This window comes from Cebus imitator, unplaced genomic scaffold (genome assembly GCF_001604975.1).
Source record: "Cebus imitator isolate Cc_AM_T3 unplaced genomic scaffold, Cebus_imitator-1.0 Scaffold26, whole genome shotgun sequence".
In the NCBI taxonomy this organism is placed as follows: Eukaryota; Metazoa; Chordata; class Mammalia; order Primates; family Cebidae; genus Cebus; species Cebus imitator.
In genome coordinates, this window is record NW_016107341.1 from 6676614 (window position 1) to 6695510 (window position 18897).

An 18897-nucleotide genomic window follows, 5' to 3' on the forward strand; every position below is an offset into this window, starting at 1 on the left:
ATATGTGACATCTCAGAATAATAGGCTGGTTCTCTTTGTTCCCGGACATGGTTAGCAATGTTAACAATTTCATTTTCACTCCTTTTCATATGGATGAATAACATTTTCAAAAACATCTTTGTGTATTGCTAGCTAGTTCTTAACATTCTCATGTCTAAAGTTTTTTTTCTCTTTCTTATTCAGAAATGTTTCCTTCAGAAATTTAATGACTAACCTATTTATGATAAGTTATGAAAAGTACTTCCATGGTTTTTAAAATATTTCTTCTGCTTTATCTCTTATAAAATTTCCCCACAAAATTTGCAGGCCTTGGATATGGCAAATATTGTTATATATAACTTATAGTTGTAGGGATTGAGGTTTAGGAAACTGGAATTTTTTGCCTCTGTAGTTTTTAAGTAATAAAATGATCAAGAAAAATATCAGTCATTTGACTGTAAACTTAAATGTTCTTTCTAAGATTTTATTCTTATTTCTTTCTTAAATCTTTTTTTCTTTTTTAAATCAGAAGGGTATTACATGCACATTAAAAATATTACTATAATACACAAATGTATAGTGAAAAAATGTGAAGAGCCCTGAATTTTTAAATTCTAATGCTAACCATTTTTAGGAGATTGAGGTCTATCCTTCTATCTTACTGTGTGCTCACATGACTTCCTTGTGAATGTACAGAGAGAGAAAGAAAGAGCGCAAGCTCTCTGTTGTCTCTTCTTGTAAAGGCATATCGATCATGAGGGCCCTACCCTCATGAGTTCATCTAAATCTAATTACCTACCAGAGACCCCATCTCCACATACAACTGTTTTGGAGGTTAGGGCTTCAACATATAAATTGGAGTTGGGAGAAAAAATATTCAGTCCATAACAATAATATATACTTTCCTGCAAATTATTAAACTATATTTGTAAAATATTCTCTGTTTAGTACAAAAGCAATGTATCATTCATTGAATATCCACATACTAGGTCAACATATAGACTCAGTAAAACAGTTTATTTATTGAGATATTGATGGGCTGGGCACGGTGGCACATGCCTGGAATCCCAGCACTTTGGGAGGCTGAGGTGGGTGAATTGCCTAAGCTCAGGAGTTCAAGACCACCCTGGGCAACATGGTGAAACCTTGTTTCTACTAAAATGCAAAAAATTATCTGGGCATGGTGGCAGGCACCTGTAGTCCCAGCTACTCAGAAGGCTGAGGCAGGAGAATCACTTGAACCTAGAAGTTGGAGGTTGCAGTGAGCCAAGTTCATGCCGCTGCACTCCAGCCTGGGTGACAGAGGGAGACCTGTCTCCAAAAACAAAAATATTGATTTAAAAAACCCAAATATGGTTATTTGTATCATTGTTCGCCTGACTTGGCAGTTCTCTTAGGTATAAATGATCACACTAGCAGATATAAATATTTAACAATTAAAATAGTACTGCTATGAATATTTGTTTCTTCAGAGAAATTCTATGAAGGAATGTCAATCTTGGACTTAAATTTAAGTTAATAGTATAAATAACTTTCATCCAACAAGGTGGTTGTCAAAGAAAAAAAAAAGAACTTTGATATCTATCATCTTATTTGATTCTTTCAAGGACTATATAAATTAATCAGAGTAAACATTTAAAACTATTTTTACATATTAGAAAATTAAAGCAGAGTTAAAAATACTTGTCTAAAGTCACATTCAAGTAAGAAACAGAGTTAAAATTCAGTTCATGGGCAATATACTTTATTTTCTTTGACGTACTTACAAAAGCAGGAAAGAAATAGGTAGGCTTGTAGAGTGGAAACTGCTTTATTCACTTGCAACCTAGAGCTTTTGCTCCCAGAATCCTTTTCCAACTGCTTCTGTACCTGTTTGCCCAGTGTCACCTTTTCTTTCCAGCACATCTTTCCCAATGCACTTTAAATTCAGATATAGTAACTTTCCAAGTTTGTGTCCATTTCTTTGGACTGACACTCTAGACTATGCCTTTATTCCTAGCAAAAGACTAACTTGGAGAACAAGAGATATCAGCAGAAAACATCTGACCTCTGCTGCACACTAGAGTTTCTTCATAATTTAGTGGTGGATGTTCAAAGTTATGGAAAAGATCAGATATAAATATGTGTATTAGAGATCTGCGTATTATAACCTTCATTCAATTAAAGGTATACAAGCATATGTCCTTCTTAGGAGGGGGATAATTCTGTTGATAGTTTTGTTTGTTTGTTTCATCTAAAGAGGTCATTTAACCCTTGTTTATAACTATTCATTTAACAAAATAGAACTTTTTCTATCAAAAAGTAAAAAACAACCAATAGCTCTAATGAGCAGGAATTCAATTCTTATGACTTAGAAAGAAACTGGAGCAGGACAAGGATTATACTCAGAATTTGTGTTGTCAAAAAGCACTAAAACTTTAATCAAGGCAGTAACCAAGATGGATCTCATGCCTAAAACATTATACTAATTAATACATAGAAAGGTGGAAAATCACAGACCATATTTGACCAGGCACTAAAAAGTATATCCCAAGATTCAAGAATAGAATTTAGAAATAAAGTACATAAACACTTAGAAGTCATTAAATATGTTCCTTCTCTCCACAATTTTTTTCACAATCCCTGATATTTTATTATCTTTTTTTCACTTTCTCATATTGACTGAACTATTAATTGAATATTTGTTAGAATTAACATGCCTTATTCTACAATGCAAATTTTTCTCAAAGTGATTGGAAGTGGGTGGGGTTATCAGTTATTCACATGTCTGGTATGAATTAGTATAATCTAATTGCTTTACTTTTCAATCCAGTTGACATCAGATTCAGTTTAAAACTGGGAATCTGAGCCAAGATCAAAAATTGAGTACATGGTACTTTGAAGGGAACAGAGAAGGTGGTCGTGTGTGGGTTCTTGGTGTGTCAGGAGGCTTTGGACAGTAAAAAGACATGGAGCACCAAGGCAGGGGAGAGGAGAGTGCTATGAACAGACCTCGGCTACTGAAAAGTAGGATGAAGCCAAAGTCACTCTGCACTGTCCTGAAGTTTCTCTAGAACACAGGTCCTGAGGGGACAAGTGAGGTATAAAATAAGCATTTTCATCTACAATTCTTCATTTTCTATAGAGCAACATTGACGTTTCCTGATGACCAGTTCCTGGACCCACACATCTCATCCTTCAGACATCTCTTCATTTTGTGTCCCCAGCTATACCCCAAAGCCTCTTCCCTTGTGATTCAACCTACTACTCCTTCTGTCTCTTTGGGTTTGACTTCTGCATAGACAAAATAATGTAGGTATTAATCGCGCACACAGACTCATTATACTACCTTCCCAAGGCTGTTTGCCATATCATTCTCCTCTGTTGAGCTAAAAACAAAAGGAAGGCTAAATTTGGTATTCAGAAATTACTGAGCTGACCTATTTATTCTTTACCCAGAAAAGGACATCACATCAGTATCAGGACCAAATAGACTAAAAGGTCATATCATAATAAAAATGCTCATTTCTTTGACTCACAGAGTTCATTATTTTAGTTCATGAAGACTATTCTTAGTTTCTAAAACAGAATAATAAAAAAAATTTTTCCAAACTGAGATAGTTTATCTTGACATGGGTAATCATGTGTTTATACTTCACTTTATTCTAAAATGGAAATAATGTTTTTCTTTCCACTCTACTGCAAGAGTTTACAAAGTTTTTTTTCTAAGTAGTTCAAAATGTTAATCTTTGAAATATAGACAGATAAGTGTATTCAAATAAGTATAAACTAGTTTCTTCTTTCTTGGAATTAGCAATTCCTACTATAAAGAATTATTTTGATCACCTACTAAGGTCACCCCATTGACACTGACTTTGCTGATCCATGTCAGAACTTTGTCAAGGTTTCACACATTTTGGCAATATCCAAATTCATATCTTGATATATTTTTAAAAAGTTTTCAAAATCGTCTTGCTTTTTGACATCTTACTTTTTATAGTCCTTTTTCTTTTCTTTTTTTTTTTTTTTTTTNTTTTTAAGATGGAGTCTAGCTCTGTCACCCAGGCTAGAGTGCAGTGGCATGATCTCAGTTCACTGTGACATCCACCTTCTGGATTCAAACCATTTTCCTGCCTCAGCCTCCCAAGTAGTTGGACTACAGACTCACATCACTATGCCTGGCTAATTTTTTTGTATTTTTAGTAGAGACAAGGTTTTACCATGTTGACCAGGCTAGTCTCAACTCCTGACCTCAGGTGATCTGCCCACCCTGGCCTCCCAAAGTGCTGGGATTACAGGTGTGAGCCACCATGCCCGGCCTTATAACTTTTTAATTTTACTAACTAGTTGTCTAATAATTATTACTTTCATTTTGTGTTTTTATTGGTCTTATTTCCATCATTTTGTATTATAATCTGTACTCAATATTTTTTAATCCTTAATTCTTATTCACATTATACAATCTACCTGCTTTTATGATTGCACCATGTATGATACATTTTATGCAGGTTTTTACATGTTACAAACTTTTTACTTTTAGCATTTTATGTCTTTTATCTTATATGTAATTTAATCTCTATTTTTTACTCCTAAATATTTATTTTTCTGATTTCCAATTCTCTCATTAAAAAAAAAAAAAACCCATATGTGACTTCTTTTAAAATACACTAATTTATTTTGAACTATTCTATTTTTTCTCATTGTAATCCTTTCTTAACTGCCTGCTTTCCAGGTATTAATCTGTATCAGTTTTTCACATTTTTGCCTATTTTAGTTTATTTTATAAATTGTTTTATGATGGTCACAATAATTATGGCCATGTGTTAGACATATGGACAAAATCCACACAACTAATCAGTTTTGGAAAGCCTTCTCTGATTCAGCTGTCCCTGTAGCCACTTGTTTGACAATCTAGATAGATTTCCTGTGTTTTTAAGGAATGTTGAACCAACCAAGTTCTTAGCCAACTCTAAAGAACAAGAGGTTACTTCTCATAGAGAAAAGTATTCCCTCAATGCAGTCTTTGGTAACATTTGGTATGATATCAAATAGCAATAGTTTTAATATATTGAATATATGATATCAAATAGCAATATTTTAAAATACATCCATTTCACTACATACTGAGCTTGTGTTTGTTAGTGTTTGCTTAATGCCACTTCTGTGATGTAATAAGCACTGGTTTTGGGGAAAATGCGATAACAATCTGCTTTGGCTAGGAAACTCATACCTAGTTGATGAGGGACCAAGTGGTACTGATCCTCCCAACAGACATTCACAGCAGGAAACACAGGAAAGTACATGCATTTGCTGCCTACTGATAGCAGTTTCACTCTCTTCCCTTTTCCATAGTTTCGTAGGAGAATTCTCCTGGTGAATATGTGCCCCCTTCCTCTCTCATTTTAATGGTCTAGGAGAAGCAGGAGAGACAGGACATTATCTTGAAAAGGATCACTGGTTTACTTATTTGGTGGCTCTCAAAAATTTTGAGAAACTTTTACTGGACCTGGACCCACTACAAAAGATAGAATCAAAGAAAAAGGGAGACAGTTTATTTACTCTGAAAATGTCTTGGGCTTCAAAGAGACAGATAGCTTTCTCTCTCTCCATTCTCTTTTTTACTTTTTCTCTGTAAGTAGGGATATAAATAAGACATTTCAAAAATTGAAATTATGATTATTGTCAGAGAATAAATTTTAAAAGGCTTAAAATGTAAGGAATAAGTTTAGCTCTTTGAAAGAGATGTCATAAGTGTTTGAGAATACCTCAAATTCAATCAAACTAATCCTGAGTATAAGCTTAAGGATGCGAAACTGGAAAGTGAGGGTAAATGAGAAAGCTCTTATCTAGGTAAACCTTTCTCTCTGTCTAAAGTAAAATATGAGTTCATGAGAAAAAAAAATGGTCTAAACATCATCTGCAAAAACAGAGACAAGAGTGAAAAAACTGGCAACTTATCTCCAATTATTTAGGGCAGCCTTGTCCCATGGATACCAGCCTATGATTTATGTTGCAGACACATCCTCCTGGCCAAGGTGCAGCCCTGGGCACTGTGGTTTAATGAGACATTAATTCTATCTAATGAAATTCTTGTGTTCCCATTGTTTGAATGTCTGTGGTCAATTTCATCATCTGTGAAATGGGAAAAATAACAGTATCTACTTCACAGCGTTAAGTTTAAAACATATCATGTAATTATGTCTCTTAGAACATAGTAAGTACTCAACAAATATGACATATTTTTGATATTATTATACAATTATGGATCTTAGGGATTTGTAACTGCTGTTACAAATATTCCAAGATTCCTGCAGACATACATATAATTACCATAGTATTTTAGAACTTTTGTTAAATACAGCAGTGATATTATAAAAGATATTTTTATCCTTTAATTATAAGCAAAAGTGTTGTTTTTCTCTATAGCAGTTGTCTAATTCATTATAATTTATAATTAATCAGTTTGTTTTTAAATAAGTAAGGCATCTTTCTCAATGTGACAGCAGACCTTCTATGAAAGTACCCTAATTGTAAACCGTTGTATTAGTCAGCTCAGGCTGCTATACAAAATATCATGCGTGGGGTGGCTCAACAAAAAATAATTTTATCACATTTCCAGAGGCTGGGAAGTCCAAATCAAGGTTTAGCAGGGTTCTTTTTCTGGTGAGGGCCCTATTCCTGGCTTGCAGATGGCCAGTTTATGGCTGTGTCCAACATGGCAGAAACAGAGAGAGTCACAAACACACTTTGAGAGAGAGAGAGAAAGCACTCTCGTGAGAGAGACAGAGAGAGAGAGAGGAGAGAGAGAGAATCTCTTCTTATAAGGGATCAATCCTATCAGATTAGGGCCCTACCCTTGACCTCATTTAACCTTAATTATTCCCTAAAGACCTTATGTCTAGATGTAGACACATTGTGGGGTAAAGCTTCAACATATGAGTTTTACGGCGACACCATTCAGTCCATAGTCACTGCCAATCCCAATTAGAATTGTCACTATATTTTGATAAATAGGCAGTATGCTTTCAGAGTACTCAACTGAGCATAAGTACAGGAATAATAATACATTCAGCATGCTCTTTTCTTTAATGAGATCAGTAAGATTCTTATGTTAGCATGAGAAAACTTTCATCTGCATAGACCAGGATAATTTGATTTCAAGCTATAACAAGAAACAGACAGGAGGCAGGGGCTATCTGTTACGTTGCAATGTTTAACATTAAGGATCTATTTAATATTTAAAACTTTATAGAGAAAGTTTTTCAATCCCAGGCCACATTTGTTTATAAATACTATACACCAAAATGAATTAAATATATTTCATCATAGAAGGATAATGCTAACTAACCCCTTCTAAAATAATCTCATCTCCATTTTAGATGGGGTCTTTCTGCTTAAATGAAATGTGGTAATTGAAACTAAGTTTCCAATTGATGAGCAATTTGCAAAAGGCATGCTAAATTTCATAATTCATTTGCTGATCAATATTAGTCACCACAGGTATCCACTTATATGTTAATCCTCATTTATCAACAAAGAAGCCAATATGAAAGTTAACTCACCTATAAGCTAGTCATTTCACATGCATGGAACAATCTGTCAACTCAAAACATCCAATATATATAGTCAATTGCACATACTTTGTGTGAGCATGTGCATGAACATATATAAAAATTCATGAATTCTCTAGATAAATGTAAGCAGAAATCTCTTTATAAGAAATCCAGAACTTTCCAGTAATAATGTCTGTATAAGAGATTTTATGTTAACAGTTAATGGAAAGATTTAATGATAATACAGAACTTGGATAGAATTAGAGGAAAATTATATTCATGTTATCTCTAAACTCTGGGGTTTCTGAGAAGGGTGAATGTCCCAAATAGTGACGATCTGCACTTTATAAGATGAAAGATGTGCCGTAAAATGATGGCTCCAGTTCAGCTAAATACATCATCAAAATGAAGCACAAATCAAATAGGAAACACCTTCCCCTTAGGCACTGGAAAACATGGCTGGGTTTTGTTCTTTGATATCACCTTCTCTAAAGTGTTACAAGGATTAATTCAAAAGCCAATTGATTTTATTTCTAGTTTTATACATATAGATACTTAAAAATATACCTCATAAGGGAACAATCATATTTCTTCTGAGATTGTGGTTTATATTGTTACTAATGGTTTGCTTTTCTTACCTTATTTTTTTTCCTTAACAAATTCTGATTTCAATCATACTGTATTTGTTGTACTTAACCCTCCTTTTTCAAACTTTTGGGAACAATTTATAAAGTAATAATTTCTCTTAAATGACTTACTTAAATAATGACCCAAGTAATAATTATTTGTGAAATTTTATAGACAGGTCCATAGCTTATGTCCACTGCAAGCATCAAAACAAGGCTGGCCATGAGAATAATAAAATGATTTTGTGCTAGGCGTAATTTTTGGCTCCCTAGAAAATAGTAAGCTTTAAAGAACCTTTAACACTCAATCCTTTTTGGAACAATGTACTTTTCTATTTTACAAGTGGAAAATAAGCAAAAGTAACATGCTAATTGGTTCTTTTCTTGAAGTAGTTTTGATGACTTAAAAATAATTCACCAAACTACAGATATCTAGTACAATTGGATCTTTATATATTAAAAACAGATAAAGCTATATCCCACCAGTTTTTCAGGAAGTGAGCAGAACACTACTGAGTCAGTCTTGTGGCACAGTTTGAACTAATAACAGACACTTAGGATTATCCAAGAAACTCATCTGGGACTGAGACAAGCACTTCCTAATGCTGGTCTCCTGGGCCATCATTCAAATGTATTATTATTCAAGTAGCTAATGAGACAAGAAAAGCTCGAACCATAATTGACTTGTATCCTCTTGGGAGGTCAGCTCTGAGAGTAGATTTAAGTAAATTCCCCAAGTGTACAGTAGGCGGAAAGTATTGTAATTAATTTATCAGTCAAAACCAAGCATTCTGAGTAAAAGAAATATAGAATTCCTCTTTATCAAGTCCCAGACTCCAATGTCTCTAGGAAAAAGAAAAAAAAAACAAAAAAACGACTTCCACATATTCTGAAATACAAATAAATATGTAACTGGAAACATACACTGTGGTGTATGTTTACATAAAGTACATATATATATATTTTCAAAGAATATAATGCAAAGAAAACAAATGTTCTTCTATATAGTATAGTGTAATTTTAGATGTCATAGCTTAGTTATATTAAATATTGTGATATCATTACTTATACTAATGTAATCCTATTATTCCCATTATGTTGCATGTGCTGTGTCCTAAAAACTGAGGTACAGCCATTTTATGGGAATCCCGTCATATACAACAATGTGCATGATCCTGGAAGACACTGTGTTAAGTGAAAGAAGCCAGACACAGCAAGACAAATACCTGCTGATCTCACTCATGTAGCACCTAAGAAAGATGACCTCATAGAAATAGACAAAAGAATGGTGGTTACCAGAGGCTAGGTTAGTTGGGGAGCAAGTGGGGAGTTGGGGGATGTTAATCAAAGGATACAAAGTTACAGTTAGATAAGGGAAAAAAATTTAAGGGATCTATTATACAGCATGGTGACTATAGCTAATGATGATATACTGTGTTCTTAAAAATGTTAAGACTGTGAATAAGTGCTCTCAACACACAAATGATAACTATATGGGGTAATACATATGTTAATTAGACAGATGGAACCACGTTAATTAGACAGATGTAACAATGTGTATATACCTTAAATATTATGTTGTATATAAAAAATGCACACAATTTTATCAGTCAATTTAAACAAATAAATTTGAAAAAGATAACTGAAACAAAGATATTCCTTCATAAAAACTGATAGTTTACTTGCAGAGTTTTTAAAACTAATTGTAAAATATTAGTTCAGCATGGCTAAAGCTATTTTTCCCAAGCTCCACTAAAGTAACAGAAAATATTTTTTAAAGAAAGTATAAAACCACAATCACAAAGCAGAGAGAAAAAGGAGATAAGAGCAGATAAAATATTGCAACATGTTTTTGGAAGACTGAAAACAAACAGATGAGCGATGCCTGACCTTTGGGAGCAAAGAAGATTATAATCAGAGTACTATTCTGATGAAAAACAAAACCATAATTTATTGAGAATTCAAAGTCTTGGAGAAGGCAACTTCAAATATAGAGTAGACTCTAGGAGATTTATGAGGGGCTACATTAACTGTAGTTAGCTTCCAGATTTGCTGCCCGAATCATTACATTCCTCCTGACCCCCAAAAAGCCTAAGGTTTCAGCGTTTGGCATAAGTGAGTCAGACTGGTTTAAGACTAGTACAGGAGAAGCAGGAGAGTAGCAGGGGACAAGAAGCTAAGATTGGAGAATTAAACGAATGTTGAAACTCTAAGGGCCTGCCCCCATTCCAGTTCTAATATGAACTACAGCCAAGTGAACATTACCTAATTTTTTCCACAGGCAAGAGATCATAGATTCTTCCCTAGGAAAATGAAATGGCCTAACAAAATACAACTTTTTAACATTGGGATTAGGTAGTAAACAAATAAAAACTTTATTTCACATGAAACCTGGAAGTCAGCAAATACCATACATGTGTAGCTACAAATTTACTCAAATGTGAACAGACAGCCAAGGATCACTGGGCATTTAAGGAATGCCTCCAAGATAGAAAAAACTAAGGCAAAGGAAGCAACAGAAGAAAAGAAACTAGAAGAGCCAGAGAAAATATAATACAAAAACTTCAAAATTAATATCTTCAGGAAAGGAGCATATGATATTGTATGCATGTCAAAAAAATAGGATATATAAAAAGTAGCAGAACATGAGAATAAAAACTATTGTAAGTTAATATTATGATAAAAATTAAGGTTTAACAAAAGAATTTGAAAAAAATCAGGAAAATCTTTCTCCTACACACACACACACACAGACACACACACACACACACACAGATACATACAGACACAGAAAACAACAAAAAGACAAAGTAAGAGGTCATGGAGAACAAAAGGTAAGACCATCAGAGAATCATTCTAGGTGGACCAACATCCAATTAAAAGGAGTTTCAGAAAAAGAGAAGAGGTGGAGGAAATTATTATTGTCCAAAATTGAAAGACTGGTGCCCTGGTCATAACTGCCAAGTAACAAGATACTCTAAAACCTAGCTCTTTAAACACTCATTTTATCATGCTCATGGTTAAAGGAGTTGAGAATTTAAACAGGTCCCAAGAAGAATGGCTTGTTTCTGCTACAGTTTCAGGACTCTCAGCCAGAAAGGCTCAATGGCTATAGGTCACTCAATGATAGGGTACTGAAATCATGTAGAGTCATCCTCACTCATCTACCTGGAGATTGATGCTTAGCTGTTTTTGTTTATTTTCTTTTCTTTTTTTTTTTTTTTCGAGACAGGGTCTTACTGTATCACCCAGGATAGAATGCAGTGGTGAGATCACGACTCACTGCAACCTCCACTTCCCAGGCTCAAGTGATCCACCCACTTCAGCCTGCCATGACCGGTGTGTACCACTGTGCCTGGCTAATTTTTTTGTAGAGACAGAGTTGTGCCATGTTGCCCATGCTGGTCTCAAACTCCTGAGCTCAAGTGAGTTGGCCTACCAAAGTGTTGGGATTACAGTTGTGAGTCACTGCACCTGGCCTATGCTGACTTTCATCTATGACCTTAGCTAAAGCCATATGAACTGTGTCTGAAATCTTCATGTGACCTGGGCACACAAAATGGAGATTATAAGGTAGGCAAATTTCTTACATGGAAGCTCAAGGAGCTAGTGTCCCAGCCATGCAACATGGAAGCTTCATTATATTTAATGACCCAGCCTTGGAAGGTCACATAATATTCTCACCAATTAATCTTTTTGTTATAAAGAAGTCATTATATTCAGCTGAGATTTAAGCAGACGGAACATAGATCCCACCTGTTGAGTGGAGGAGTGTCAAAGATTTTTAGACATGTTTCAAAACTGCTGCAGTTTGAATGTGAGAATAAAGGTCTAGCATAGATAATTTGAAAATTTCCTACATGAATGAATTGATAGTAAAATATCAAAATATTTAGAATTAATAGACATTTCTAAAAGTTTCTAGAAAGGAAAAACAAAATCAAATATAAAAGATAGAGAATAAAAGTGATAAGGACTTTCTGAAGTTTTTTACTAGAATCTAAGATACTAAATCAGTACCTGTAATTTTATACAGAATCAATTAATTTTTGACAATGGGGTCAAGAAAATTAATTGGAGGAATATAGTCATTTCAATAAATTGTGCTAAGATGCCTAGTTAGGCATGAACAAAAGAATGAAGTTGTACCCCTGTCTCATACCGCATATAAAAATTAACTCAAAATGGATCAAATGCTTTAATGTAAGTGCTAAAACTTAAACTCTTAGCAAAAATAGATGTAAATGTTTATGAGCTTGAATTAAACAAAAGTTTCTCAAATATGGCACCTAAAGCACATGCAACAAAGGAAAAAATAAATAAATTACACTTCATCAAAATTTAAAAATTTCATGCATCAACGAACACTATCAAGAAAGATAAAAGAACTGGCTAGTCATATGCAGAAAACAGAAACTGGACCCCCTTCCTTATATGTAATACAAAAATTAACTCAAGATGGGTTAAATACTTAAATGTAAAACGCAAACCATAAAAACCCTAGAAGAAAACCTAGGCAATACCATTCAGGACATAGGCATGGGCAAAGACTTCATGACTAAAACACCAACAGCAACAGCAACAAAAGACAAAATAGACCAATGGGATCTAATTAAACTAAAGAGCTTCTGCACAACAAAAGAAACTATCATCAGAGTGAACAGGCACCTTACAGAATGGGACATATTTTTGCAATCTATTCATTCAATAAAAGTCTAATATCCAAAATCTACAGAGAACTTAAACAAATTTACAAGAAAAAAACAAACAATCCCATCCAAAAGTGGGCAAAGGATGTGAACAGACACTTCCTAAAAGAGGACATTTATGCAGCCAACAAACATATGAAAAAAAGCTCATCATCACTGGTCATTAGAGAAACACAAATCAAAAATACAATGAGATACCATCTCATGCCAGTTAAAATGGTGATCATTAAAAAGTCTGGAAACAACAAATACTGGAGAAGATGTGAAGAAATAGGAACGCTTTTACACTGTTGTGGGAATGTAAATTAGTTCAACCATTGTGGAAGACAATGTGGCGATTCCTCAAGAATCTAGAACTAGAAATACCATTTGACCCCACAATCCCTTTACTAGGCTTATACCCAAAGGATTATAAATCATTCTACTATAAAGGTACATGTACATGTATGTTTATTGCAGCACTATTTATAATACCTAAGACTTGGAACCAACCCAAATGCCCATCAATGATAGACTGGATTAAGAAAATGTGGCATATATATATACCATGGAATACTATGCAGCCATAAAAAAGAATGAGATCACAGCCTTTGCAGGAACACGGATGAAGCTGATAGCCATTATTCTCAGCAAACTAACACAGGAACAGAAAACCAAACACTGCATGTTCTTACTCATAAGTGGGAGTTGAACAATGAAAACACATGGACACAAGAAGGGGAACATCACATATGGGGGCCTGTCAGTGGGTTTGAGGCAAGGTGAGGGAGAGCATTAGAACAATACCTAATGCATGTAGGTCTTAAAACCTAGATGATGGGTTAACAATTGGAGCAAACCACCATGGCACATATATACCTATGTAAACCTGCTCGTTCTGTACATGTATCCCAGAATATTTTTGTTCAGCTAGAAAGAGATGACTGCTTAATAAGTATGTGATTTTTTTAGTGGGTGGGGTAGGTGATTAAAGTGTTCTGAAATTAGATAATGGTGATTGTTGAACTATGTGATAGACTTACAAATAGACTAAAAATCCTGAATTGCACACTTTAGGTTGGTTAGTTTGTGGTATGTGAATTCTATCTATCTCATTAAAAAAGAATATGCCTATATGTGTTTTAGGATAAAAAACTTAATGTACATCTGTATTAGCTTGTTAATTGCCCCAGGGGAATTATATTGGAGGATGTAGAACAAAGCAACACTATTTTTCATTATAAACTTTTAAGCATTATGAATTTTAACACTACATAAATATTTGTTATTTTAAACTTCATTAAACATTTTATTATAATTGCTTTAGTAGTATGATTTTAAAATTATACTGTTGTTTGATTTTTTAAAGTAAAGCTTTTAGATACAGTTCCAAGTATTACTTATTTTGCAAAGTACTTTATTTGACTTAATACACACAATTAGAAAATAATCTGGTATGTGTTAATTATAGCATTTCAAAAATTGTAAAATTCAATTATAATATATATCAAAGCCACAGATTTCATTTTGTAGTACCAATTATATATTCCAAGTACATATTGGTTTACCATGCAGAGAACCAAACCATTAATTGTTGACACCCAAGGTGCCTAAATGCACCTCCATTCAAATCAGTAATAATTCACTTTTTTTGAGGCTATAATAAAAGCATTATCCTAATCTAAGGATTTCTCACAGATGCCGGGAAGAAATAAATCCTCTAAAATGTACAACAATCCTGGTTTTTATTACTGTGCTTTGTTCCATTTGATTTGATGGAATTATCAGAGATAACATCTGTAGCATGTAGATATTTACAAGGAATGGTTGGTCTACTAGGAAAGCATGTAAGTGGGATAATCACCAAAACTCAGCGGTGAAATCCAAAGTAGCTGCTTTCTAGGGAACAGGATTGATCTCTAAGAGTGTCATAGCCAGAATATTCCTAGAGTAGAGGCTATTTTAGCATATTTGTTGGCTGCCTCACTTATAGTTGTTAAACAGTCGCATATATCACATTGTTAATGTAATATTCAAGATTTTATATTCAGCTTCATCCCATTTTCTACCTGTTGGAGTGTATTTTGGCTTTGTTTGTTTTTCAGGCTGAATGAAATTTGGTTTCAGGCTTAGATAGATAACATGGATCTGACTTCTTTATTTCTGCTTCCTCCCTCTGAATTCTTTCACAAAGCACATCATGGAATATTTTTGTTCAGCTATAGAGGTTAGACCTTGGCCTTAGTGCCTAGCCTGTGACCAAGTGCATGAGTTTACATTCAGAATGTTGATAACACAAACATTGATGAAAAATTAATAAAAATTGTTACAATCACAGCAATACAAACAGGAGGAAAGGGGGCCTTAGCAGGTTCAAATTTACAATAAAGTTGCGGAATACATAAAGCTGAGGGAAGGGTGTCAGCTGATAAAGGGCAGAGGAAACTTCACCTAAAGCATTCTAAATGGGTGCTACACCTGGAGAAGCCATAAATTAAAGGGGAATTCCAGAAAAACTACGAACTCAGGGAGTGTAAATTAAAGAAGGGCTGGAGTGAGGGTTGGTGCAGTGAAGAGCTGAACTGACTGGAAGTCTATAAGGAAGATCCTTTTGTCCAATACCTCAATACTTGACCAACTTTCACATGTTAAGTTTAAACAAAAATTGTCAGGGTATGCCCCAGCCTCATAACTGAAGATTCATTCTCATTCCTTTCCGAGTTCGGTAAATTTTCATACTTGACATTCTTCAGACAGCTCTGAGCACCTTTCTTTTTCCTCAAAGGGAAAAATAACCTTGGGGAAAAGAGATAATTTAAAAAAAGATAAAAAATGAAATATTCTGAGTATTACCCTCAGATATGTGTGAAGATATTCCATTTGTAAAATAAAATATAAAACTATGACAAGTAGAATAATAGTGAGGTTTTATAACTTAAATATATATTCGTATAAATTAATATTAGAAAGAAGGGAACAATAGTTGAGGATTTCTTACAGAATATAGAACAAAAGTCAAGAAAACAAATACAGAAAATATAAAAGGAGGCAGAATATTAATCCAATAACCTGACACCTAATTAACAGAAATTTTTTAAAATGAGAATAGAAAATATAGAAAGAAAGAAATTATTTAAAAAATAATGAAGACAGGTTTCCGGGACTGAAGGTCACAGACATGAGTCTTCAAAAGGAAAGGGCATACAAGAGTTGAAAGAATAAATTTTAAAATGACACATCTAGGTTTATAATTTAGAAATTTCATAACATAAAGAACCAAGTTCTTATCTGTAGGAAAACAGCCTGCTGCATGGCAAGAATGACGCCATCTAAAAGCGAAACTGCCATGATAACCAATATTTGACTCCTGCATGCTAAGCTGTTCTGCAGCAACGTCTCTAAGCAACACCTGGAGCATAGATAACCCCACGTAAGGATGCTTATCTAAGTGCCCCCCTTGTCCAGCTGCACATGTCTTAACCCTAAGAGCTTGCTAACTAAAGGGTTCTTAATGGAGAGGGGGTACAGAGATCCCATCTTGTGGCTGACCTAGAATTTCCTCTGTTCCTAAGTCCCTATTAAATATTTCTTACTGAGAATCTGAATTTGTCAGCCTCTTTCTTTGGCTTCTCAGCTCCCTCAACCTTTGGGGACAGGATTGTACATACCTGCTCAACACAGAACTTTATCCTATTCCTCTACTTTGTTTTTGATTTTACTCCCTTGCAATTTATACATTTTCAAAAAATCTTTCTGAATTCTGAATCAAAGTTTATCTTATAAGCTTTTATACCTGATGCTGACCTCTTTCACATGAGGACTTTTGCCGAGAATCTGTCCCTGGACTGCTCCAGCCAAGTGGATGTCCCTGGACATCCCAGCTAAGCAGTCATGGGTATCTGCATATTGCCTTTAACTTATACTCCAATTTCCCTATCACCTCTCTCCAAAATTGCCCTAGATAATCTATTGTGGAAAAAGAGAAAATGTTTTTGGGGAGTGGAAGCTTCTAAATAAATTTTGCTGAAAGTTGGGATCTCAAATGAGAGCAAGGCTAGGGAAGTTTATTTACAACTGTACAGGTAGTAAAAGAACTCCAGAGATTTACCAAATTCTAAAGGTATGAATCTATATTTCAAGGCGAAAAAAAAAAAAGGCCTGAAACTACATACACGTCTTGCTGTCATAAAATCCAGGGGCCTTGGAGAGATGTATTTACATTCCAAAAGATTAAAGTAAGAACATGGGTTCTAATATGGGTTCTTTTTCATTCAAGCCTAAGAAGGAAAGACTTTTCTCCATTATTTTTGGAGGGTAGGAGAGCATATGTAAGCAGAGAAAATCAGCTTGTCTCCCTTTTTCTCTTATGATAGAAGTTTACCTTTCTTTGCATTATAATTAGGTTTCATCACATTGACCAGGGGTAGCAATCAGAGTAACGGGAATTATGCAATCATTATTTGCTTCTTAAGTCAATAGTAATAATCTGCATTTTATCCAGAATGCCTCATGGACACATTTAAGATAAAATTAATGAAGATTAATATCTAAAGATCAAAGCCTATCCTCACCCTCTTGACTGACTTAAGTCCTCACAACAACACCAGAGGTTAAAAATTCAAACTCTCAAATGCTATTTATTTATTTATGTATTTATTTTGAGACAATGTCATACTCTGTCACTGAGGCTGGGGGGCAGTGGCATGAATATGGCTCACTGCAGCCTCAACTTTCTGGGCTCAAGTGATCCTTTCACCTCAGCCTCCAGAGTAGCAGGGACTACAGGCATACGCCACAAGGCCTGGTTAATTTTAAAACTTTTTTGTAGAGACAAGTTCTCACTATGTTGCTCAGACTGGTCTTGAGATCTTGAGCTCAAGTCATCCTCCTCTCTTGGCCTCCCAAAGGGCTGGGATTGTAGGCATGAGCCACCGTGCCCAGAAAATGTTAGCTTTTTAAGGAGAGAAGGAGACACAGTTTTTCTATTTGTAATCTATGATAATAACATAATACCTTTCAGAATAAATCTGAGATAACCAAGAAGTAAATTAATGAGTAATTTTTCTCAATGAAAGATGTATAATATTAACCTATTTGGAGAAATACATTTCTAAATGTCATTGATTAAATACAAAGGAATGGCTAAAGCCAGAAAATAACATTTCCAGCTGGCTTGAGGCCACATTTAAGGCTAAAATGAGCTGAATATAATAAATTGTCATTTTATCTCATCACTTCTTCTCTGCCTCCCTGAGTAGAAAGAAATCTGTGAAAAGAAAAAAGAAAATGTATCAAATATCATTGTGCATTCTTAACCAACAGTAAATGGCTCTTGTCATTTTTGGAGGAAATTAGGATTTAAATTATACTTTCTAATAAAGTTTCATTGTAATTTCATTAAGCTTTACAACTGTATGGTGAATATTTATATAATGAAGTTGCCTTCTGCATCATTATTTTATATCAACCATATGTATAGACTAGCAAAAGTTTTGAACTACTGGATGCCATTTTGAGCTTGATATTTTTCTACTCCCTTTGGCCTATGTTTATAGAAAATAAATAAGTATCATGCCTGTAATTCCAGCACTTTGTGAGGCCGAGGCAGGCAGATCAGGAGGTCAGGAGATTGAGACCATCCTGGCCAGCATGGTGAAATCCTGTCTCTACTAAAATACAAAAAATTAGCTGGGTGTGATGGTGTGCACCTGTAATCCCAGCTATTCGGGAGGCTGAGGTAGGGTGTCACTTGAATCTGAGAGGTGCAGATTGCAGTGAGCTGAGATGGTGCCACTGTGCTCCAGCCAGGTGACAGAGCAAGACTGTCTCAATAAATAAAGAAATAAACACAGTTGAAGCAATTGCAGTCAAATCATTCAACTTATTACAGATACAAATTTTGACAAAAATTTAGAGATAAACCTACATAGAAAATATATTGGAAGCAACACCCTAAGTCCCAAAGATTTCCTGAATCCATCTTTAGTTTTTCATCCCAATACTTAAGTTTCATTCAGATTTTCCAAAATGCCTTCGTTCTTTAGTTCAATTATCTCTTTGGTCTACTTGCCT